Raw genomic sequence first — 25,873 nt, 5'->3', positions numbered from 1 at the left:
CAGCCTCTCAAGTAGCTGGGATTACAGGCGTGTGCAACGATGCCCGGCTAATTTTTGTATTTTTAGTAGATACAGGGTTTCACCATTTGGCCAGGCTGTTCTCGAACTCCTGACCTCAAGTGATCCGCCTGCCTGGGCCTCCCAAAGTGCTGGGATTACAGGCATGAGCCACCGTGCCCGGCCCCCTTTCTCACTTTGGAAGGAACTATTTATGTAAGTGCTTGTTGTATGTCACTTTACAGATTGGCAACCTGAAGGCGGGAGTGAGTGGGAGCGGGGAAGGAACCATGCAGATTCCAGACGCACCTCAGGTCCTGGTCGGTGTGCTTAGAATTCATCCCAATTATGTTTACATGTCATTCATTCATTCATTCACTCATTTTTATTTTTTCCTCTGTTTTCATACACCATTTCTGGCACCATATTTTTATTTTTAATTGAGACAGCGTCTTGCTCTATTGCTCAGGCTGGAGGGCAGTGGTGCAATCTCAACTCACTGCAGCCTTGACCTCCTGGGCTCAAGCAATCCTCCCACCTCAGCCTTCTGAATAGCTGGGACTACTGGTGCACGCCACCATGCCCAACTAATTTTTTTGTTTTTTTAAAGATGGGGTCTCATGGCTGGGCGCGGTGGCTCATGCCTGTAATCCCAGCACTTTGGGAGGCCGATGCGGGCGGATCACAAGGTCAGGAGATCGAGATCATCCTGGCTAACATGGTGAAACCCCGTCTTTACTAAAAATACAAAAAAATTAGCCGGGCGTGGTGGCAGGCGCCTGTAGTCCCAGCTACTTGGGAGGCTGAGGCAGGAGAATGGCGTGAACCCAGGAGGCGGAGCTTGCAGTGAGCCGAGGTTGCACCACTGTGCTCCAACTTGGGCGACAGAGCAAGACTCCGTCTCAAAAAAAAAAAAAAAAAAAAAGATAAGGTCTCACTACGTTGCCCAGGCTGGTCTCGAACTTGTGGGTTCAAGTGATCCTCCCGCCTTGGCCTCCCAAAGTGCTGGGACTGCAGATAGAAGCCATGGCACCCAGCCTTAAGTTTACGTTTCTTAAATGACAAGATGTTTAGCCCTTTGTGGATCCTTCCTTTTTTTTTTCCAAGAAGTCTTTTGAGCATTATTATTTTGAAGATCAAGTAAGGTTTATTAGTGAGGTTCTTCCAGAGAGACAGAATCAACAGGAAATTGGGCTGGGTGCAGTGGCTCATGCCTGTAATCCCAGCACTTTGGGAGGCTGAGGCGGGTGGATCACCTGAGGTCAGGAGTTCGAGACCAGCCTGGACAACATGGTAAAACCCTGTCTCTACTAAAAATACAAAAAATTAGCCAGGCATGGTAGCAGGCGCCTGTAATCCCACCTACTTAGGAAGCCGAGGCAGGAGAATCACTTGAACCTGGGAGGTGGAGGTTGCAGTGAGCAGAGATCGCGCCCTTGAACTCCCACCTGCGCAACAAGAGCAAAACTCTGTCTCAAAAAAAAAAAAAAAAAAAAAAAAAAAGTCCAGGCGCGGTGGCTCACGCCTGTGATCCCGACACTTTGGGATGCCGAGGCGGGCGAAATCATATGAGGTCAGGAGTTCGAGACCAGCCTGACCAACATGGAGAAACCCTGTCTCTACTAAAAATACAAAATTAGCCAGGTTTGGTGGCACATGCCTGTAATCCCAGCTACTCGGGAGACTGAGGCAGGAGAATCACTTGAACCCGGGAGGTAGATGTTGCGGTGAGCCTAGATCATGTCATTGCACTCCAGCCTGGGCAATAAGAGCGAAACTCCATATCAAAAAAACAAAACAAAACAAAAACCACACAACGGGGAATTGGTTCTTATGATCACAGAGGCGAAGTCCAATGATAAACCGTCTGCAAACTGGAGAAATGGAGAAGCTGGGAGCCTCAGCACCAGGGAAGCTGACGGTACAGGCCCCAGTCTGAGGCTAAAGGCCTGAGGGCCCCCAGGAGGCCACTGGTGCAACAGAGTCTGCATCTAGAGTCTGAAAACCAGAGGACCTGTCTGAGGACAGCAGGAGAAAAGGTGTCCCGGCCCGGCATAGTGGCTCACGCCTGTAATCCCAGCACTTTGGGAGGCCAATGCGGGGGGATCACAAGGTCAAGAGATCGAGACCATCCTGGCCAACATGGCAAAACCCTGTCTCTACTAAAAATACAAAAATTAGCTGGGCATGGTGGTGCATGCCTGCAGTCCCAGCTACTCAGGAGGCTGAGGCAGGAGAATCGCTTGAACCCGGGAGGCGGTGGTTTCAGTGAACCGAGATCATGCCAGTGCAATCCAGCCTGGCAACAGAGGGAGACTCCATCTCAAAAAAAAAAAAAAGAAAAAAAAAAGAAAAGTTGTCCTGCTCCAGAAGGGAGGGAGAGCAGAGAGGGCCAGTGCCCCCTCTTCCACCTGTTCATCCCAAATGGGCCCCCAACCAGTTAGACCTTCATTAAGGATGGGTCTCCCTCTCTCAGGCCACTGACTTACCCACTAATCTTCCTTGGAAACATCCTCACAGACACTCAGAAATAATGCTCCACCAGCCAGCGGCCATCCCTCCATCCAGTCAAGTTGACACCTGAAATTAACCATCATCCAAGTCTCTTGGGACTTCTTCTTCGCCTTGATTTCAAGCAACAAGCAACAGTTCAAATAACTACAACTAGCAAAGTGAGCACATTCAGGAGAAGCTAGTCAAAAGAGAAGGGCTGGGTGCGATGGCTCATACATGTAATCCCAGCACTCTGGAAGGCCGAGGCGGGCGGATCACTTGAGGTCAAGACCAGCCTGGCAAACATGGCAAAAGCTTATCTCTACTAAAAATACAAAAACTAGCCGGGCATGGTGGTGTGTGTCTATTATCCAGCTACTCAGGAGGCTGAGGTGGGAGGATTGCTTGAACCCTAGGTAGAGGTTGCGGTGAGCCGAGATGGTGCCACTGCACTCCAGCCTGGGCAATAGAGCGAGACTGTCTCAAACAAACAAACAAACAAACAAACAAAAAGCAGAGAAGTAGGCCCGGTACAGTGGCTCATGCCTGTAATCCCCGCACTTTGGGAGGCTGAGGTGGGTGGATCACTTGAGGTCAGGAGTTCGAGACCAGCCTAACCAACATGGTGAAACTCTGTCTCCACTAAAAATACAAAAATTAGCCGGTCACAGTGGTGCATACCTGTAATCCCAGCTACTCAGGAGGCTGAGGCAGGAGAGTTGCTTGAACCTGGGAGGCGGAGGTTGCAGAGACCCAAGATCATGCCACTGCACTCCAGCCTGGGCATTAGAGAGAGACTCTGTCTCAAAAACAAACAAATGAAAACAAAAGAAGAGAAGGCGCTGTCACTCCCTCATAAGTGGAGAAGGGCCATCTCAGTGTGTCTGAGGCCTCTGTCATCAGGTTTCTCCCTCTTCCCGCGTGGCCTGGAAGAAACTTCAGTCCCAGTGCTGGGAGCTTGCAACACTGTAACAGTGCTCCTACTTTGGCCTGGAATCATGTCAGCTCAATGTGGCCACCCCGGTGGGAGACCCCGCTGATAAGAAGCTCTTTGGCTGTTTTTGATGTGCTTAATTAATAATGTGGATGAGAAGACAATGCAATGATTTCTTAATATTTGTGGCATATAGGGCAGGGCTCTTATTCATACCCTGCTTGGGCTGTGCAAGTTGTACTGACTTACTAGAAAGATATAGGCTGGGTGCAGTGGCTCACGCCTGTAATCCCAGCACTTTAGGAAGCCGAGGCAGGCGGATCACCTGAGGTCAGGAGTTTGAGACCAGCCTGACCAACATGAAGAAACCCCATCTCTACTAAAAATACAAAAAAATTAGCCGGGTGTGGTGGCAGGTGCCTGTAATCCCAGCTACTCAGGAGTCTGAGGTAGGAGAATCGCTTGAACCCGGGAGGCAGAGGCTGTGGTAAGCCAAGATTGAGCCATTGCACTCCAGCCTGGGCAACAAAAGTGAAACTCTGTCTAAAAAAAAAAAAAAAAAAAAGATATTTGGCAATATGTAGCTAAGGCCTTAAAAGTGGGCTTAGCCCTAGATTCAGGAAGTCTGCCTCTGGGCCTGTCTCTGAGGAAATAATCAGAAGTTTGCAAAAAGCAATATACACAAAGATATTCATAGCAGTGTTAATAGTCTGATTGGAATCAAACACTTTACATAAAGGCTTTTTTTTTTTTTTTTTTTTTTGAGACAGAGTCTGGCCCTGTCACCCAGGCTGGAGTGCAGTGAGTGCATGATCTCAGCGCACCACAACCTCTGCCTCCCAGGTTCAAGCGATTCTCCTGCCTCAGCCTCCCGAGTAGCTGGGATTACAGGTCCCTGCCACCACGTCTAGCTAATATTTTGTATTTTTAGTAGAGACGGGGTTTCACCATGTTGGCCAAGCTGGTCTGGAACTCCTGACCTCAGGTGATTTGCCTGCCTCGGCCTCCCAAAGTGCTGGGATTACAGATGTGAGCCACCGCACCCAGCCTATATCGTGTTGGGATTACAGGCGTGAGCCACCACGCTCAGCCCATAAAGGCTTTTTTTTCTTTTTTTTTTAATGGAGTCTCGCTCTGTTGTTCAGGCTGGAGTGCAGTGACATGATCTCAGCTCACTGCAAGCTCTGCCTCCCAGGTTCACGCCATTCTCCTGGCTCAGCCTCTTGAGTAGCTGGGATTACAGGCGCCCGCCACCATGCCCTGCTAATTTTTTTTTTTTTTTTTTTTTTTTTTGTATTTTTAGTAGAGACGGGGTTTCACCATGTTAGCCAGGATGGTCTCGATCTCCTGACCTCGTCATCCGCCCGCCTCAGCCTCCCAAAGTGCTGGGATTGCAGGTGTGAGCCATGGCACCCGGCCCATAAAGGCTTTTAAAATGATGTTTGTAGATAACTTTGAACAGCATGAAAAACACTTTAATTAAATGTAAAAGAACCTTCTTGGTTCTTAGGATCACAGAGGCAAAGTCCCACGATAAGCTATCTGCAAGCTGGAGAGATGGAGAAGCTAGGAGCCTGGCAACCCATCTTATGAGATGAAGTTATATACATACCATGATTATAACCATTGTAACTGGAAACATGGGCTAGAAAAAGTCTGAAAAGACTTTTGGGAGACAATTCTGCATGGGTCTCAAGTTTCTTTCTTTTTTTTTTTTTATTTTTTATTTCCATAGGTTTTTGGGGAATAGGTTACATGAGTTAGTTACATGAGTAAGTTCTTTAGTGGGGATTTGTGAGATTTGGTGCCCCCATCACCTGAGCAGTATATACTGAACCCAATTTGTAGTTTTTTTCTCTTACCCCCTTTCCACCCTTTCCCCCCGTGTCCCCAAAGTCCATTGTATTCTTCTCGAACCTTTGCATCTTCATAGCTTAGCTCCCACTTATGAGTGAGAACATATGATGTTTGGTTTTCTATTCCTGAGTTACTTCACTTAGAATAATAGTCTCCAGTTCCATCCAGCTTGTTGTGTATGCCATTAATTCATTTCTTTTTATGGCTGAGTAGTATTCTATCATATATATGTACCACAGTTTTTTTATCCACTCATTGACTGATGAACATTTGGGCTGGTTCCACATTTTTGCAATTGTGACTTGTGCTGCTATAAACATGTGTGCAAGTATCTTTTTCGAATAATGACTTCTTTTCCTCTGGGTAGATACCCAGTAGTGGGATTCCTGGATCAAATGGTAGTTCTGCTTTTAGTTCTTTAAGTAAGCTCCACATTGTTTTCCATAGTGATTGTACTAGTTTACATTCCCACCAGCAGTGTAGAAGTGTTCCCTTTTCACCACATCCATGCCAACATCTATAATTTTTTTATTTTTTGATAATGGCCATTCTTGCAGGAATAAGGTGGTATTGCATTGTGTTTTGTTTTGTTTTGTTTTGTTTTTTTGAGACAGAGTTTTGCTCTCATTGCCCAGGCTGGAGTGCAATGGTGCATTCTCAGCTTACTGCAATCTCCACCTCCCAGGTTCAAGTGGTTCTCCTCCCTCAGCCTCCCAAGTACCTGGGACTACAGGCGTGCACCACCACACCCAGCTAATTATTTATATTTTTAGTAGAGATGAGTTTTCACCATGTTGACCAGGCTGGTCTCGAACTCCTGACCTCAGTTGATCAGCCAGCCTCGGCCTCTCAAAGTGCTGGGATTACAGGCGTGAGCCACTGCACCCGACCTGGTTCCATATGAATTTTAGGATTTTTTTTCTAGCTCTGTGAAGAATGATGGTGGTATTTTGATGGGAATTGCATTGAATTTGTAGATTGCTTTTGGCAGTCTGGTCATTTTCACAATATTGATTCTACCCATTCATAAGCATGGGATGTGTTTCCATTTGTTTGCGTTGTCTATGATTTCTTTCGGCAGTGTTTTGTAGTTTTCCTTGTTTAGAAGTCTTTCACATCCTTTGTTAGGTATATTCCTAAGTTTTTTTTTTTTTTTTTTTGGCAGCTGTTGTAAAAGGGGTTGAGTTCTTATTTTCCATGGGGATGATGTGGAAGTGATCCAGTGCATGCCACACACTCAGTAGGTTTGCATCATAGCTGAGGAATCCCGATCTAAGGAAGCCCTAAAGTTTTATAATGGGCTGCAAGCAAACCTGCTGTATGAGTCTGTTTCACACATCGCTATAAAGAACTACCTGAGGCCAGGCACGGTGGTTCATGCCTGTAATACCAGCACTTTGGGAGGCCAAGGTGGGTGGATCACGAGGTCAGGACTTCAAGATCAGCCTGGCCAAGATGGTGAAACTCCATCTCTACTAAAAATACAAAAAAATTAGCTGGGCGTGGTGGCGGGTGCCTGTAATCCCAGCTACTAGGGAGACTGAGGCAGAGAATTGCTTGAACCCGGGGGGCAGAGGTTGCAGTGAGCCAAGATCGTGCCACCGCACTCCAACCTGTGTGACAGAGTGAAACTCTGTCTCAAAAAAAAAAAAAAAGAACTACCTGAGACTGGGTAATTTATAAAGAAAGGAGGTTTAATTGACTCACAGTTTCACAGGCTGTACAGGAAGCATGGCTGGGGAGGCCTCAGGAAACTTACCACCATATGTTTCAGGTGGGGCTGACCCCCTCTGACACCAGTAGCTGACCAGTCAGAACAGTCCAGCCTACTGCTTATAGCGATTTTTTGTTTTTTTAGTAAAGACAGGATTTCACCATGTTGGCCAGGCTGGTCTTGAACTCCTGACCTCAAGTGATCTGCCTGCATTGGCCTCCCAAAGTGTTGGGATTATAAGTGTCAACCGCTGCATCCAGCCTCTCTTCCATTTTTAAGGATCTTTGTGATTACATTGGCTTCACCCAAATAATCTAGAACAAATGAGCAATCTCCTATTTGAACATCAGTTGAGTAGCAACCCTAATTTAATCTGCAGCCTTAATTCTCTTTACCACATAACCTAGTATGTTCACAGGTTCCTGAGGTTAGGGCGTGGGGAGGAACCCCACAGGTATCTCGGCAACCACATGCACTCCTGAAGCAGCAGGGGCTGCAGCCTCCATGAGTCTGGGTCCAGGTGGATTTACACTCTTCTTTTCTCACTCCTGAAATAAATCTGCTTTAGTCAATAGCTTCAATATAGATTCAGGAGAGAACACTCAAAAAGGGATTGGACCCCTATCTTCAGCCTCCTTAAACAAAACAATTATCAGCCAAGAATTTTGTATCCAGCAAAACTAAGCTTCATAAATGAAGGAAAGATAGTCTTTTTCAGACAACTTATAGGCAGAAGAACACTGGGCTCTGACTTAGCTATGAATTTTCCATGGAAATACAGTTGTCCCTCAGGATTGGTTCCAGGACCCCCAGCAGAAACCAAAATCTACAATGCTCAAGTCCCTGATATAACATGATTATATTTGCATATAACCTCCTATATATGTTAAATCATCTCTAGGTTACTCATAACGCTTAACACAATGTAAATGCTATGTAAATAGTTGTTCAACTATGGCTGGGCAAGGTGGCTCATGCCTGTAATCCCAACACTTTGGGAGTCTGAAGCTAGCAGATTGCTTGAGCCCAGGAAGGAGTTCAAGACAGCCTGGGCAACAGGGCAAAACCCCATCTCTACAAATAAATACAAAAATTAGCCAGACATGGTGGCACATGCCTGTAAGTCTCAGCTACTTGGGAGGCTGAAGTGGAGGATTGATTGAGCCCAGGGGTGGAGGCTACAGTGAGCGGTGATCGTGTCACTGCCCTCCAGCCTGGGCAACAGAAGGAGACCCTGCCTCAAAAAGAAAAAAAAAAAAGTTGTTATACTGTATTGTTTGGGGAATAATAACAAGATTTAGAAGTCAGGACTGGGTGTGGTGGCTCATGCTTGTAATCCCAGCACTTGGGGAGGCCGAGGCAGGTTTATCACTTGAGGTCAGGAATTCGAGACCAGCCTGGCCAACATGGTGAAATCCCATCTCTACTAAAAATACAAAAAATTAGCTGGGCATGGTGGTGCAAGATTGTGCGCCCAGCTACTCGGGAGGCTGAAGCAGGAGAATTGCTTGAACCTAAGAGGCAGAGGTTGCAGTGAGCCAAGATGGTGCCATTGCACTCCGGCCTGGATGACAGAGTGAGATTTCATCTCAAAAAATAAAAAACAAAGTCAGTACATGTTCAGTACAGATGCAGTCATCCATTTTCACTCTGAATATTTGCAATCCACACTTGGTTGAATCCATGGATGAGGAATCTACAGATAGGGAGGGATGAACCATACACTTTTTCAGTGTTCTCTGCCATCTAGCTTGTAGGGTTTCTGCTGAGAAATCTGCTGTGAATCTCATAGGTTTTCCCCTATAGGTTACCTGGTTTGTTTGTTTGTCTGTTTTTGAGATGGAGTCTCACTCTGTCGCCCAGGCTGGAGTGCAATGGTGCGATCTCCGGTCACTGCAAGCTGCGCCTCCCAGGTTCACGCCGTTCTCCTGCCTCAACCTCCCAAGTAGCTGGGACTACAGGCGTCCGCCACCATGCCTGGCTAATTTTTTTGTATTTTTAGTAGAGATGGGGTTTCACCAGCCAAGATGGTCTTGATCTCCCCATCTCAGCCTCCCAAAGTGCTGGGATTACAGGCGTGAGCCACCGCGCCCGGCCAGGTTACCTGGTGCTTTTGCCTCACAGCTCTTAAGATTCTTCCCTTCACCTTGACTTTAGATAATCTGACGACAATGTGCCTAAGTGATGATGTTTTTTCGATGAATCTCCCAGGTGTTCTTTGAACATCTTGTATTTGTTTTTGTTGTTGTTTGAGACGAAGTCTCGCTCTGTCGCCCAGGCTGGAGTGCAGTGGCGCAATCTCGGCTCTCTGCAGTCTCCCAGGTTCAAGCGATTCTCATGTCTCAGCCTCCCGAGTAGCTGGGATTATAGGCGCCTGCCACCATGCCTGGATGATTTTTGTATTTTTAATAGAGACAGGGTTTCACCATGTTGGCCAGGCTGGTCTCAAACTCCTGACCTCAGGTGATCCACCCGCCTCAGCCTCCCAAAGTGTTGAGATTACAGGCGTGAGCCACTTTGCCTGGCCTGAAATCCACCTTGAGCACATCGCTTGCCACCTCAGAGTGCAAGCCCCCTTAGGTGTCAGTGGAGTTCTGGGCCCACAGCAAGGCGGGGAGGCGTGGAGGAACTCGGTACAGACCAGGCCAGGCTCCTTAGACAATAGCCCCAGCTTGGCCGCTGAGTCTGTTCCTCTCCCAGGCTGGGGTCAGCCCATCTGACTTGGGTGAAGGTCTACACATCTCTGCTTCCTCGCTGTGATCTCCCAGAGAACCGCCTGTGAAGAAGTCCGTGCCCTCGGCCCTAAGCTGTGAACCTGCTGCCTTCCATGGTAAAAGGGACTGTGCAGGTGTGAGTCAGTTCGTGACCTTGACTGGGGAGGCGATCCTGGGTTACTTAGGTGGCCCAGCGGAATGGCATGAACCCCAGAAGAGGAGGACAAAGGCAGAAGAGCCCGTCTGAGAGAAGTGACGGCAGAGGAGGAGGCAGGGAGGTGCCGTGTGCTCATCAGCCATCATTGGCTTTGCAAGCTGGTAGGGGGCTGCCCCTAGATGCTGAGAATGGTCCCCACTGACCCCAGCAAGGTGACAGCACCTCAGTCCCACACTGCAAGGATCTGCATTCTGCAGACAATACAAATGAGCACAGAAAAGGGATTCTCCCCGGCCCCCATTACGGAACTGCAGGGTTATACATTGTGCTGTTGTCAGCCTCTAAATTTGTGGAAGTTTGTGATGGCAGCAAAGAAAACAAATGGACTCTGTGAACTCCCTTTCCCTGGGAAGGAGGGGCTGGTCCTCATCCGGTCCTGGGGTGGCCCCAGGGCCCGCTCTCCTGAATGGATGTGCAAGGCCATTTCTCTGTGGTCTCTGTCTGGAACGTGGGCACAGACGGGAGCTTGGGAAGTCCAAGCTTACTTGGCTTTGTGCCCAAACCAAGCTTTGGATATGAGTGCACTTATTTAAAAAAAAAAAAAAAAAGGCAAGCACTGACCCACTTTTTCCTGACTGCTCTGGCTCAGACACGTCCCTCTAAAAGGACATTTATTTCAAGAACACGCTGTTCCCGGGGCTGACATCCCCCACCTCCACTGGAAGCAGAAGCACTAACAAGAGATTGCAAGGTCTGGCGTCCAGTATCTGATAATGGAGCAAATGTTCCACCGAAAGCCAGGCCTGATGACTGCACCAGCCTGGCGCTGGAGGGGCTGGGAGTTTGGCCTGAGCGAACTCAGTCACTTAAAACAACACAAATCTTTTTTTTTTTTTAAATTTTATCTTTTTAAGTCCCAGGCTACATGTGCAGGATGTGCAGGTTTGTTGCATAGGTGAATGTGTGTCGTGGTGGTTTGCTGCACCTATCAACCCATCACCTAGGTTTAAGCACAGCACGCCTTAGCTCTTTTTTCTAATGTTCTGCCCCCACCCCCCACCAGGACCCCAGTGTGTGTGGTTCTCCTCCCTGAGCCCACGCGTTCTCATTGTTAGCTCCCACTTATAAGTGAGAACATGCAGTGTTTGGTTTTCTGTTCCTGTGTTAGTTTGCTGAAGATAATGGCTTCTAGCTCCATCCATGTCCCTGAAAAGACATGATCTTGTTCCTTTTTCTTTTTTTTGAGACAGAGTTTCGCTCTCGTTGCCCAGGCTGGAGTGCAATGGCGCGATCTCAGTTCACTGCCTCCCAGGTTCAAGCACTTCTCCTGCTTCAGTCTCCTGTGTAGCTGGGATTACAGGCATGCACCACCACACCCAGCTAATTTTGTATTTTTAGTAGAGGCGGGGTTTCACCATGTTAATCAGGCTGGTCCCGAACTCCTTATCTCAGGTGATCCACCCACCTCTGCCTCCCGAAGTGCTGGGATTACAGGTGCGAGCCACCGTGCTTGGCCTCTTATTCCTTTTCATGGTTGCATATTATTCCACGATGTATGATATGGTTTGACTCTCTGTCTCCACCCAAACCTCATCTAGAATTGTACTCCCATAATTCCCACATGTTGTAGGAGGGACCTGGTGGGAGAGAATTTGAATCATGGGTGCGGTTTCCCCCATATTGTTCTCATGATAGTTAATAAGTCTCACGAGATCTGATGGTTTTATCAGGGGTTTCCGCTTTTGCATCTTCCTCATTTTCTCTTGCTGCTGCCATGTAAGAAGTGCCTTTCACCTCCTGCCATGATTCTGAGGCCTCCCCAGCCATGTGGAACTGTAAGTCCAATTAAGCCTCTTTTTCTTCCCCATCTCGGGTATGTCTTTATTAGCAGCATGAAAACCCACAGTACAGTAAATTGGTACCAGCAGAGTGGGGCGTTGCTGAAAAGATACCCAAAAATGTGGAAGCAACTTTGGAACTGGGTGACAGGCAGAGGTTAGAACAGTCTGGAGGGCAAAGAAGACAAGAAAATGTGGGAAAAGTTTGGAACTTCCTAGAGACTTGTTGAATGGCTTTGCCCAAAATGCTGATAGCGACCTGGACCTTATGGTCCAGGCTGAGGTGATCTAAGATGGAGATGAGAAACTTGGGAACTAGAGCAAAGGTGAAAAGGTGACTCTTCTTATGTTTTAGCCAAGAGACTGGCAGCATTTTGCCCCTGCCCTAGAGATTTTTGGAACTTTGAACTTGAGAGGGATGATTTAGGGTATCTGGTGGAAGAAATTTCTAAGCAGCAAAGCATTCAAGAGGTGACTTGGGTATTGTTAAAAGCGTTCAGGTTTTTTTTTTTTTTTTTTTTTTTTAGTGGAGTCTTGCTCTGTTGCCCAGGCTGGAGTGCAGTGGTGCGACCTTGGCTCACTGGAACCTCTGCCTCCTGGGTTCAAGCAATTCTCCTCCCTCAGCCTCCAGAGTAGCTGGGACTACAGACATGTGACACCACACCCAGCTAATTTTTGTATTTTTAGTAGAGATGTGGTTTCACCATGTTAGCCAGGCTGGTCTGGAACTCCTGACACCTCAGGCAATCCACCCACCTCAGCCTCCCAAAGTGCTGAGATTACAGGTGTGGGCCACCAAGCCCAGCCTAAAAGCATTCAGTTTGAAAAGGGAAACAGAGTACTAAAGTTTGAAAAATTTGCAGGCTGACAATGCAATAGAAAAGAAAATCCCATTTTCTGAGGAGAAATTCAAGCTGGCTACAGTAATTTGCATAAGTAACAAGGAGCCAAATGTTAATCCCCAAGACAATGGGGAAAATGTCTCCAGGGCATGTCAGAGGACTTCACTGCAGCTCCTCCCATCACAGGCCCAGAGGCCTAGGAGGAAAAAGTGGTTTCATGGGCTGGGCTCAGGGTCCCTGAGTTGTGTGCAGCCTAGGGATTTGGTGCCCTTCATCCTAGCCACTCTGGCTGTGGCTGAAAGGGGCCAACATAGAGCTTGGGCTGTGGCTTCCAAGGGTGCAAGCCCCAATCCTTGGCAGCTTCCATGTGGTGTTGAGCCTACAGGTGCACAGAAGTCAAGAATTGAGGTTTGGGAACCTCCACCTAAATTTCAGAAGATGTATGGAAACGCCTGGATGCCCAGGCAGAGGTTTGCTGCAGGGGTGGGACTCTCATGGAGATCTTCTGCTAGGGTAGTGCAGAAGGGAAGTGTGGGGTCAGAGCCCCCACACAGAGTTCCTACTGGGGCACTGCCTAGTGGAGCTGTGAGAAGAGGGCCTCTGTCCTCCAGACCCCAGAATGGTAGATCCACCGACAGCTTGCACCATGTGCCTGGAAAAGGCACAGACACTGAACGCCAGCCAGGGAAAGCAGCCAGGAGGGAGGCTGTACCCTGCAAAGCCACAAGGGCAGAGCTGCCCAAGACCATGGGAACCCACCTCTTGCATCAGCATGACCTGGATGTGAGATCTGGAGTCAAAGGAGATCATTTTGGAGTTTTAAGATTTGACTGCCCTGCTGGATTTCGGACTTCTGTGGGCCCTGTAACCCCTTTGCTTTGACCAATTTTTCCCATTTGGAATGGCTGTATTTTCCCAATAACCTGTATCCCCACTGTATCTAGGAAGTAACTAGCTTGCTTTTGATTTTACAGGCTCATAGGCAGAAGGGACTTGCCTTGTCTCAGATGAGACTTTGGACTGTGGACTTTTGAGTTAATGCTGAAATGAGTTAAGACTTTGGGGGACTGTTGGGAAGGCATGATTGGTTTTGAAATGTGAGGACATGGGATTTGGAGGGGCCAGAGTTGTAATGATATGGTTTGACTCTGTCCCCACCCAAATCTCATCTTGAATTGTACTCCCATAATTCCAACATGTTGTGAGAGGAAGCCGGTGGGAGATAATTTGAATCATGGGGGCAGTTCCCCCATACTGTTCTTTTGGTAGTGAATAAGTCTTATGAGATCTGATGGTTTTATCAGGGGTTTCTGCTTTTGCTTCTTCCTCATTTTTCGCCTGCCACCACCATGTAAGAAGTGCCTTTCACCTCCTGCCATGATTCTGAGGCCTCCCCAGCCATGTGGAACTGTAAGTCCAAATAAACTTCTTTTTCTTCCCAGTCTCTGGTATGTCTTTATCGGCAGCATGAAAATGGACTAATACAGTGTATATGGACCACATTTTCTTCATCCAGTCTATCACTGATGGGCATTTGGGTTGGTTCCATGTCTTTGCTATTGTGAATAGTGCTGCAATGAACACATGCATGCAAGTATCTTTATAATAGAATTTATATTCCTTTGGGTATACACCCAGTAATGGGATTGCTGGGTCAAATGGTATTTCTGGTTCTAAATCTTTGAGGAATTGCAATGCTGTCTTCCACAATTGTTGAACTAGTTTACATTCCCACCAACAATGTAAAAGCATTCCTGTTTCTCTGCAACCTCATCAGCATCTGTTGTTCTTGACTTTTTAATAATCACCATTCTGACTGGCATGAGATGGTGTCTCATTGTGGTTTTTATTTGCATTTCTCTATGATCAGTGATGTCGAGCTTGTTTTTGGAACAAACTAGAGAACTCAGAAATATAACCACATATCTACAACCATCTGATCTTTGACAAACCTGACAAAAATAAGCAATGGGGAATGGATTTCCTATTTAATAAATGGTGTTGGGAGAACTGGCTAGCCATATGCAGAAAATTGAAACTGGACCCCTTCCTTACATCTTATACAAAAATTAACTCAAGATGGATTGAAGACTTAAATGTAAAACCCAAAACTATAAAAACCTTAGAAGAAAATCTAGGCAATACCATTCCAGACATACGCATAGGCAAAGATTTTATAATGAAATCACCAAAAGCAATTGCAACAAAAGCAAAAATTTGGCCAGGTATGGTGGCTCATGCCTGTAATCCCAGCACTTTGGGAGGCCGAGGTGGGTGGATCACGAGGTCAGGAGTTCGAGACCAGCCTGGCCAACATGGTGAAGTCCCATCTCTACTAAAAATACAAAAATTAGCCAGGCATGGTGGCACACGCCTGTAATCCTAGCTACTCAGGAGGCTGAGGCAGAAGAATTGCTTGAACCTGGGAGGCGGAGATTGCAGTGAGCTGAGATCACACCACTGCACTCCAGCCTGGGGGACAGAGCAAGACTCCATCTCAGAAAAAAAAGAAAAAAAAAGCAAAGCTTGACAAATGAGATCTAATTAAACTAAAGAGCTTCTGCACAGCAAAAGAAACTATCATCAGAGTGAACAGACAACCTACAGAATGGAAGAAAATTTTTGCAATCTATCCATCTGGCAAAGGTCTAATATCTAGAATCTACAAGGAACTTAAGCAAAGTGACAAGAAAAAAACCAAACAACCCCATTAAAAAGTGGGCAAAGGACATGAATAGACACTTAAAGACATACATGTGGCCAACAGAAGTTTATTATCTTAACTTTCTGGAGGTCAAAGTCCTGAGATCAGAATGTCACCAGGGCTGCCTTCCTGGTGGATGCTGCAGAGGAGACGCCAGCTTCCTGCTCTTTCCAGCTTCCAGAGGGGCCTGCATTCATTGCCCCCAGCCCCCTCCTCCATCTTATGTTATTTTAATTTAACTTTTTGAGATGGAGTCTTACTTTGTTGCTCAGGCTGGATTGCAGTGGCACAATCCCAGCTCACTGCAGCCTCTGCCTCCCAGGTTTGAGTGATTCTCCTGCCTCAGCCTCCTGAGTAGCTGGGATTACATGCATGCACCACCATACTCGGTTAATTTTTTTTTTTTTTTTTTAGTAGAGACGGGTTTCACTATGTTCGCCAGGCTGGTCTTGAACTCCTGACCTCAAGTGATACACCTGCCTCAGCCCCTCAAAGTGCTGGGATTTCAGGTGTGAGCCACCGCCTCCTCCATCTTAAAGCCAGCAGCATAGCATCCTCAGAGCTCCTTCTCTGACTCCGGCTTCTGTCATCTCATCCCCTTCTCTGACTCTTCCCTCCTGCGTCCGTTTTCAAAGGACCTTTGTGATTACATTGGGCCCATGAGGATCCTCCAGGGTTGTCTCTCATTGCAGCATCCTGAACTGAATCTCATCTGGATGGACGACAAAGTACTCGTCCACGATCAAGGCGTCGGCAGGACTGGTTTCTCCTGAGGCCTCACTCCTTGGCACCTTCTTCCTGTGTCTTCACATGGTTTTGGTCTTGCCACTGTGTATGCCTGTATCCTAATCTTTTTTTCTTTTTCAGAGACAGGGTCTTGCTCTGTCACCCAGGCTGGAGTGCATTGGCACGATCATAGCTCAATGCAGCCCTAAGCTCCAGGCTCAAGTGACCCTCCCACCTCAATCTCCCACATAGCTGGGATTATAGGCATGTGCCACCACACTTGGCTAATTATTTTTATTTTTATAGAGACAGTGTCTCTGTATGTTGCCCAGGCTGATCTCAAGCAATCGATTCACCTCAGCCTCCCAAAGGGCTGGGATTACAGGTGTGAGCCCTAGCCTGCTCCTCTCCTAATGACACCAGGCATATTTGCCTAGGGCCCACCCTAACAACCCCATCTTAATTAATCACCACTTTAAAGGCCGTATCTCCAAACACAATAACATTCAGAGGGACTGGGGGTTAGGGCTTCAGCATATGAATTTAGGGAGGACAGAATTCCGTTTATAACACATGGATGAGTCCTGTGAACACCCTTTGTTTTATTGTTTGTTTCCCTGAAAAGGCTACAGGGCTCCCTGCAGTGGGGACTGTGTCCACCTGACTCACTGTTGAGTACCCAGCTGGGATCCAGGGCCTGACACAACTTTCCCAGGGACCGAGTGGACAAGCTAACCCCTGCACTCATCCTTTTTAGGAAATGGGAACTCTCTTTATCAGAATGGGCCTGCCCTGGCTGTGCTGATCTCTTGGGGAAGCTGACTGAGACGGATGCATTTCCAGGGGAACCAAGAAGGAGACATGTGGGGTCAGGTATCTGATTTTTTGTACCTTGGATGAGTTTTGTCTGTTCTGGTACTTTGTGTAAACAGACTCACCTGGCATGAACTCCACGGTTTGCAGCTTTCTTTGCTCAGCTTCCCTTGGTGAGAGTCATCCATGCCATTGCACGTATCAGTGGTTTATGTTTATTGCTTAGTAGTATTGCTCTGAGGATAAATGCAATGTATATAGGAATATACAACAGTTTATCAGTCTTCCCATTAACAGACAACTTGAGTTATGTCCAATTTTTGGCAATTTTGTTTATTTTTTAATTAATTAATTAATTAATTAATTTATTTATTTATTTATTTTTGAGAGGGAGTCTTGCTCTGTCACCCAGGCTGGAGTGCAATGGTGCGATCTCGGCTCACTGCAACCTCTGTTTCCTGGGTTCAAGCCATTCTCCTGCCTCACTCAGCCTCCCAGGTAGCTGGGACTACAGGCATGTGCCTCAACACCCGGCTAATTTTTTTTTTTTTTTTTTTTTTGAGACAGAGTGTCACTCCGTCGCCCAGGCTGGAGTGCAGTGGTGTGATCTTGGCTCACTGCAAGCTCCACCTCCCGGGTTCATGCCATTCTCCTGCCTCAGCCTCCCAAGTAGCTGGGACTACAGGCACCTGCCACCACGCCTGGCTAGTTCTCTGTATTTTTTAGTAGAGATGGGGTTTCACCGTGTTAGCCAGGATGGTCTCGATCTCCTGACCTCGATCTCTCGATCCGCCTGCCTCGGCCTCCCAAAGTGCTGGGATTACAGGCCTGAGCCACCGTGCCTGGCAGCAATTTTAAATAAAGCTGCCGTCATCATTCTTGGACAAATATTTTGGTGAACATATGTTTGTTTTGATTTATTTTGGATAAATACCTAGACACTGAATGGCTGGGGCAAAAAGTAAGCATATGTTTAATTTTATAAAAAATCGCCAGACCTTGTTCCAAAGTACTTGTACATCTTACATTCCCACCAGCAATGCATGAGAATTCCAGTGTCTCCCTAACACTTGGTGTCATGAGTCTTTTAATTTTAGCTTTTTTTTTTTTTTTTGAGATAGGGTCTCTGTTACCCAGGCTAGAGGAGTACAGTCACGCAATCATAGCTCACTTGCAGCCTCGACCTCCCAAGCCAGAGAGCCTCCTACCTCAGCCTCCTGAGTAGCTGGAACTATGGGCATGCTTTATCACACCTGGCTAATTTGTTGATTTTTTGTAGAGACGTCTCTACAAAACAGGGGTCTCACCACACTGTTCAGGCTGGTCTGGAACTCCTGGGCTCAAGTGATTCTCCTGTCTTGGCCTCCCAGAGTGCTGGGATTACAGTAAGCCACCCTGCCTGGCCTAATTTCAGCCATTCTGATCCATGTGTGTACATCTCAGTGGTGAGCCCAGTAGCTCATACACGACTTTTTGGGTTACCTCTCCCTAGCTCCTTTCTGTCCATTCTCTGTCTCCTCAACTGGGTGACACTGGTGGCCTTTGTTTGAGTTCCTGCCCTCTGTACCATGGATCCGATATGGACTCCAGGCAGAAAGCCCAGTGAGCACAGAGCTCCACTTGTTTATTTCTCATTTGTTTGTTTCTCAGGGAACAGTCCTGAGCTGCCTGTTGTCGAGTCTGAAAACAGTTCCCTTTTCTGCCCCCTACCCCCGGTTTTCTATTTGTTTACGGTGAAAACACGTCTAGATGCCGCAATCCCCTCTATATTTGTTTTTCACTTTTTAAAAATTGGCTTTGTCCAGGCGCGGTGGCTCACACCTGTAATCCCAGCACTTTGGGAGGCCAAGGTGGGCGGATCACCTGAGGTCAGGAGTTTGAGACCAGCCTGGCCAACATGGGGAAACCCCATCTCTACTAAAAATACAAAAATATTAGCCGGACATGGTGGCATGTGCCTGCAATCCCAGCTACTTGGGAGGCTGAGGCAGAAGAGTCGCTTGAACCCAGGAGGCAGAGGCTGCAGTGAGCCGAGATTGTGCCACTGCATTCCAGCCTGGGCGACAGAGCAAGATTCTTTTTTTTTTTTTTTTTGAGACGGAGTCTCGCTCTGTAGCCCAGGCTGGAGTGCAGTGGCACGATCTTGGTTCACTGCAAGTTCCACCTCCCAGGTTCACGCCATTCTCCTGCCTCAGCCTCCCGAGTAGCTGGGACTACAGGCGCCCGCCACCACACCTGGCTAATTTTTTGTATTTTTAGTAGAGATGGGGTTTCACCATGTTAGCCAGGATGGTCTCGATCTCCTGACCTCGTGATTTGCCCGCCTCAGCCTCCCAAAGTGCTGGGATTACAGGTGTGAGCCATCACGCCTGGCGCAAGATCCTGTCTCAAAAAAAAAAAAAAGTTTGAGAGCAAGTGAAAAAAAAAGGTTTGAGAGCAAGTAAATGAGGATGGGAGGGAAGCAAAAGAGAAGAGCTCAGCAGTGTAGAGTGACATCCAGAAAACAAGTAGTTTAGCAAGGCTGAACCATGGTATGAGGTTGGGAACTGCAGCCGGTGAGGATGGACTGGTAGGCAGGAAGCGCTTTGTTTTGAACAGGTTTATTGAGATAGAAGACACCTGTTAGGAAATTCATGCATTTAGAGTATGATTCATTGGCTTTTAGTATGTTCAGAGTGTTGCATCCCACCATCAGGAAGCCTTATAAGGTCCTATTGAGGTTTGCCTTCCTGGGGCCCCTGAACTGGCTTATGGGGATATGTGGGTGCATAAAGACTGATGGCGAAGCTGGAGCAAGGTGGGTCCAGGCAGAAAAGAAGAAAGGCAGTACTCTTTGTCCCCAGCTAGGCAGAGCTGGAGCAGGTTTCCTGTGGATTGTGAGGGAGGAGGAGGAGGCCCCCCAAGTCCACTCCCCACCACAGGCCACAGCTCCTGTGTTTTTTTTTTTTTTTGAGACAGAGTCTCGCTCTGTTGCTCAGGCTGGAGTGTAGTAGCATGATCTCAACTCACTGCAGCCTCTGCCTCCTGGGTTCAAGCAATTCCCCTGCCTCAGCCTCCCAAGTAGCTGGGGTTACAGTTGCCCGCCACCATGCTTGGCTAATTTTTGTGTTTAGTAGAGACAGGGTTTCACCATGTTGGCTAGGCTGGTCTTGAACGCCTGACCTAAGGTGATCCACCCGCCTCAGCCTCCCAAAGAGCTGGGATTACAGGCATGGGCCACCGCACCAGGTCAGGACTGTGTCTTAATAGTCAAAGCAAAGGGGACCATAAAGCACCAGGAATGTGGGGCTGGACCGACTGAGGCTCCCAGAAGCTTCTCATTTGCCAGGCACCCCAGAGCTTCCTTGGGGAGTGCTCTGAGAGGAACACTTCCAAAGAGGATCTCAGCTTTCTTATTTGAGAGTGGTACTTTTTGAAGTGGGAGGGAGAAGGCCTGCAGCTTATTGACATGAATGGGAAACAATACCTCAGCTGGGCACGGTGGCTCACGCCTGTAATCCCAGCACTTTGGGAGGCCAAGGTGGGTGGATCATCTGAGGTCAGGAGTTCGAGATCAGCCTGGGTAACATAGTAAAACCCTGTCTCTACTAAAAATACAAAAAATTAGCCTGACGTGGTGGCAGGCGCCTATAATCCCAGCTACTTGGGAGGCCAAGGCAGGAGGATCACTTGAACCCGGGAGGCAGAGGTTGCAGTGAGCCAAGATAGCGCCATTGCACTCCAGCCTAGGCAACAAGAGTGAAACTCCATCTCAAAAAAACAACACAAAACAAAAAACCTCAGAGATCAGTGGAGGCAGAATTGAACCAGGCAACTTGTGTGGAACGAATTCTCGTAGCTGCCGGATGGTGATGTGGATGAAAGGAGGATGAGAGGAACTGGTCTGTGTGCACAGGCTGTGCTTCCCTCTCCCAGCCCATGGGGAGTAGCTGCTTTCCAGACCTGGCTGTGCTTTGGAAAACACACATCTCAAGGCCACGCCCCCAGTGTTCTCATTCAGTAGTTCTGAGTCAGGCCAGGAAAATCATGGGGTATTTTTAATGGCTTGGACTTTCTCTGGAATCCTCTTTTCAATAATTTCTGAAACGACTTCAAACTTAAGTCGCAAGTACAGTACAAATAACTCATTTTCTTGAATTGTTTTAGAGTAAGTAGCTGAGGGATACCCCAGCACCCCTGGAGAGCTGAGTGTGTCTTTTCCACAAACAAGGATATTCTGCATAACCATAACACAGCCCTCAAGGTCAGGACTGTAACATCCATACGTGGCTGCCACAGGATCCTCAGGCTCTATTCAAGTTTCACCAGTTGTTCCAATTATATATAATATAAGCATATAATATAAGGCAGCCACTTATATTTGTTCTATTAGCATATCTATGTTATATATATATATATATATTTTTTTTTTTTTTTTTTGAGACAGAGTCTCACTCACTCTGTTGCCCAGGCTGAAGTGCAGTGGTGAAATCTCAGCTCACTGCAACCTCTGCCTCCCGGGTTCAAGTGATTCTCCTGCCTCAGTCTCCCAAGTAGCTGGGATTATAGGTACCTGCCACAATGCCCGGCTAATTTTTTTTTTTTTGTATTTTTAAGACAGACGGGTTTTTGCCATGTTGGCCAGGCTGGTCTTAAACTCCTGACCTAAGGTGATCCACCTGCCTCTGCCTCCCAAAGTTCTGGGATTACAGGCAAGAACCACCACACCTGGCCACAATAGTATATTTTTGTAGCAAAATGATCCAGTTCAGAATCACGCATAATACTTAGTTGTCACGTCTCTTTAGTCTTCTTTAATATGGAAAGTTTTCTCAGGCTTTCCTTAATTTTCATGACCTCGATGCTTTTGAAGGTCACAGGCTAGTGGTCGTGCAGAATGTCCCCATTTTCGTTTGTCTGTGGTTTCATCGATTAGACGCAGGGCATGCATCCTTGGCGGGAACACCACAGGCGTGTTGCTGGGCTCTTCTAGTTCCATCCTGTCAGGATATTTCCAGCCACTTATATTTGTCCTATTCGCACTGATGTTCAGTTTGATCCGAATCCTCTTTACCTGGTTCAGAAAAAGAAGGAAAGGGGCTGGGCATGGTGACTCCTGCCTATGATCCCAGTACTTTGGGAGGCTGAGGCCAGAGGATTGCTTGAGCCCAGGAGTTCGAGACCAGCCTGGGCAACATGGCAAAACCCTGTCTCTACCAAACAAAAATTAGCCGTGACACGTGGTGGCACCTGCTTGTAGTCCCAGCTACTTGACGTGATGAGGTTGGAGGATTGCCTGAACTTGGGAGTTGAGGCTGCAGTGAGCTGAGATCTCACAACTGCACTCCGGGTGACAGATCAAGATTCTATCTCAAAAAAAAAAAAAAAAAAAAGAAGACGAAATTGCAAAGGTATGGGTAATTGTGATTTTAACAACTCCCAAACCCTCCACTTGATTTGTGTTCTTTGAAAAAATTCGCATAATCCCTGTAGCCTCAGTCTTTCCTTTAAAACTTTTGCTTTAACTCTGTTATATTTAGGACATACAAAAGGTATAAAGAGGCCGGGCATAGTGACTCACGCCTGTAATCCCAACACTTTGGGAAGCAGGGGCAGGTGGACCACCTGAGGTCAGGAGTTCGAGACCAGCCTGACCAACATGGTGAAAATCCATCTCTACTAAAAAGCAAAATACAAAAATTAGCCGGGTGTGGTGGCAGGTGCCTGTAATCCCAGCTACTCGGGAGACTGAGGCAAGAGAATCCCTTGAACCATGGGGGCAGAGGTTGTAGTGAGCCGAGATCGCACAAAAACCAAAAGGTATAAAACCATGCATCAAAACCAAAAGGTATAAAGAATAAGGCAACTTGAATTATAATACAATAACTTGATATGTAATATACAACATATATTTCCAGTTGGATTACAAGATATTGTCTGTAACATATAAAATATATAATACAATATGATGTAATATATAATAACTTGAATTCTTAAGTAACCCAGTTCAAGAATAAGCCACGGCCAATTTAGTTAAATCTCGCTTGTGAATTCCTCCCCAGCTTCAGCCTACTCTCGATTTGCCCAGAACTCACTGACCTAAGCTCCACTGACAAAGTGACAGAAAAAATCCCGGGTTTCAGAAGCAATTTGAGGCAATTAGATGCAAATTCAGCCCAGATGAGGACGTTTGTTTTTCTAGTGTGGCTACCTAGCTTGTTCCGGCACCTGGTGGTCACACATGGAACTGCAGCTTCTCCTACGTGATCCTTTTCGAATTTTTTTCCTTTCGAATCCTTTCTTTCTTTTTTTAAACTTTATTTTGTAATGTAAAATCTGATTTGCTTAAGTTGGATTTATCATAATTTACTTTTAAAAGCTTTCTGTTTCTAACAGTGACTGCCCTGTATCGGTGAAAACACTTGGTTAAGCATTAACTGCTCAATTATCACAATTAATCTTTTGATATAATTTCTTGGTGTGTATGTGTGTGTGTGTGTGTACATAATTTTCCATTATTAATTAAAAAATGAATTGCTAATATATACTAGGTACTGAGGCAGATGCTGGTACAAAGTCAGAATAATCAGGATGGCTAATTAAAGTAATGCTTCTAATTATACCCCATGAAACAAGAAACTTCATTTATCTACAAAGGAAGGAAACCTGTCAGTAAATACTATTTATTGATCACCTATTATGTATCAGGTAACATGTTCTTTCCCAGAATATGTCACAGAGCACATGCACTGTTTCAAATGTATTAAATGGTAAATGACAGTCATTAGTAGGCTGCTTTTGATGATCATTCTTGAGGTGTCTTTGGATGTTAAATTCATTGATGAAAGTTTGATGAAGAACAGTCTACTTTGTTATCTCAAAGTATCATACAAATTACTTATTAATTACAGAGAAAAAAATAGGAACTTTACAGTGGAGAAGCTTGGCACCCTTCACCTTAACCAAGCAACCAATGTTACCATTACAAACAATGGGACAAACCCACATAATTTGCCTCCTGATATAATGCACCAAGGATGCCATCACTTCTGAGGTATTTTTGCAAAACATACATAACCTGAATCTAATCATGAGAAAGCATCATACAAACTCAAACTGGGGAACATTCTACAAAGTAGCTGACCTGTATTCTTCCAACATATTAGAGTTGCTAACCTAAAAAAGACATCAGAGAAAGATGTCTCCTAATATAATTAATTTATTCAGGAGCAGGCAAAAAGGATGGTGCACCTGGCTATATGGCTATGGCAAGCCACAGGTGCACCTGAATAGGGCAGGGGTAAGTGGGAGCTCTTATTAGCCAAAAGTAGAAGCTCACATAAGCTGTCTGGAAACAGGTTTCTTTGGTTCTGAAGGCTCAAAGCTGGAGCAGCATCAATTCATTTTTGGAGATGCAGCTACTAGGCAAGTGTTCTTTGGAGGGCATCTTATTTGAATTGCTGTCGTCCTAAAGAATGCCTAGTGCTAAGCCTGGTCACAGAAATAACAGGGTGGTGCATGCCTGGAGTCCCAGCTACTCTAGAGGCTGAGGCAGGAGGACCGATTGAGCCCAGGAATTTGAGTCTGGTCTGGGCAGCACAGCAAGATCCCTGTCTCTAAATAAATAAATGTGTGCATATATGCAAAACGTAGGTGGAGAAACGCATGAAACTTGTGACGTACATGAGGAATTTCTTGTGTGGTTATTATAGAAAGTCCTTGAGACAGTTCTTATCTCAAACATCCGCCCTCCTTTGTGCATTCCTGGCTTGGTATGCTTGGGTCTGAGTAGAGTTGTCTCATCCTGGTAGCTGCAAGTTTCACAAAGACATGAAAGAGGAAGAAAGACTGAGACCCTGTTCTAGATAAAAGGATACTAAAAAAAGATTTGACAACTAATTGAAACAGTATGATTTTGGACAGAGGGGAAATAGCTATAAAGGACATAATTGGCACACAGAGAGAGGAAGAATGTGAAAATGAGGCAAAAATGTAAAAATTGGTGATTATGGATAAAGGATATAATCACGATTCTTTTTACAATGCGTGTCAATTTTCTGTGAATTTAAAAGTATACATATAAAGTACATATATAGTAATATATATAAACACCCCAAAAAGTGTTCCCGAAAGTAACAAGCTCTTTGAGAATAACTGATCTCTTTAAAAATGATTTCTGTTTCATTATAAAATCAATGTATGTATGCTTAAAGAAAAAAAATGAGGCAATATACAAAAGTAAAAAGAAAACTCATCAGTCAGTCTCTGACACATGTCGCAGCCCACAGCTACCTGGAAAGGCTGAAGAGTGCAATTTCAGCAGAATGTCAGGGGAGGAGCAGGATTGTGCTAGGTGGAGAATATTCTAGACTGAAGGAACACCACAGAAAAGACAAGAAAGCGTGGAAGGGCGTGGCTTCAGGAAAAAGAGAGGTCGGGAAACTGGGGGTCAAAGAATGAGCAGGTGAGATGGGTAAGGACTTCCAGAGAAGAATGACTACTGGGCTGGGGGTGGTGACATCTGGGTCAGTCACAATTCTCCCCACGTGTCGCCTTCCACAATGCCAGGCACGCGCCTGGGGTTGAATACATATTTCTGGGCTGAATAACCGAATGTACAAAAGGCAGGCCCTAAATTTCCTCTCCGCCCCTCAGCGTGCCCCGCAGCGACAACATCACAAGCTCGCGGCTTTTGGTCCCCGCCCTGGGCCTCAGGGCCTCGGGGCCGCGCGCGGGGCGTGGTCAGCCGGAGCTGTGACGCATGCGGGACGCAAGCCGAGGGCTCGGTTTCCACGGCAACAGGCGCTGGGCCTCTGTTTTTCCGCTCGCGCTCGTGCGTCACTTCCGGTCGCTGCTGTCTTTTTTTCAGCCTTGTTTAGGATAGGTTCCGATGGGGACAAACGTCGGGGTGGGAGTGGTACTGGGGAAGGGCTGTCCAAAATGAACCTTCGGTTCTGCGAGAAGAGCCGGGCGTCAGGCAGGTGGAGCTTGGCTTCCGTCCCCTAAGCCAATCGCTTTCCAATCCGTCCCCTAGGCGCCGCGGGAAATTGATGCCTCAGCTACCAGCCCTGGAGCATGCGCACTGCTACCGGAGGCGCCTCTGGG

This window comes from Pongo pygmaeus, chromosome 7 (genome assembly GCF_028885625.2).
Source record: "Pongo pygmaeus isolate AG05252 chromosome 7, NHGRI_mPonPyg2-v2.0_pri, whole genome shotgun sequence".
In the NCBI taxonomy this organism is placed as follows: Eukaryota; Metazoa; Chordata; class Mammalia; order Primates; family Hominidae; genus Pongo; species Pongo pygmaeus.
This window is presented reverse-complemented; position numbering follows the sequence as displayed.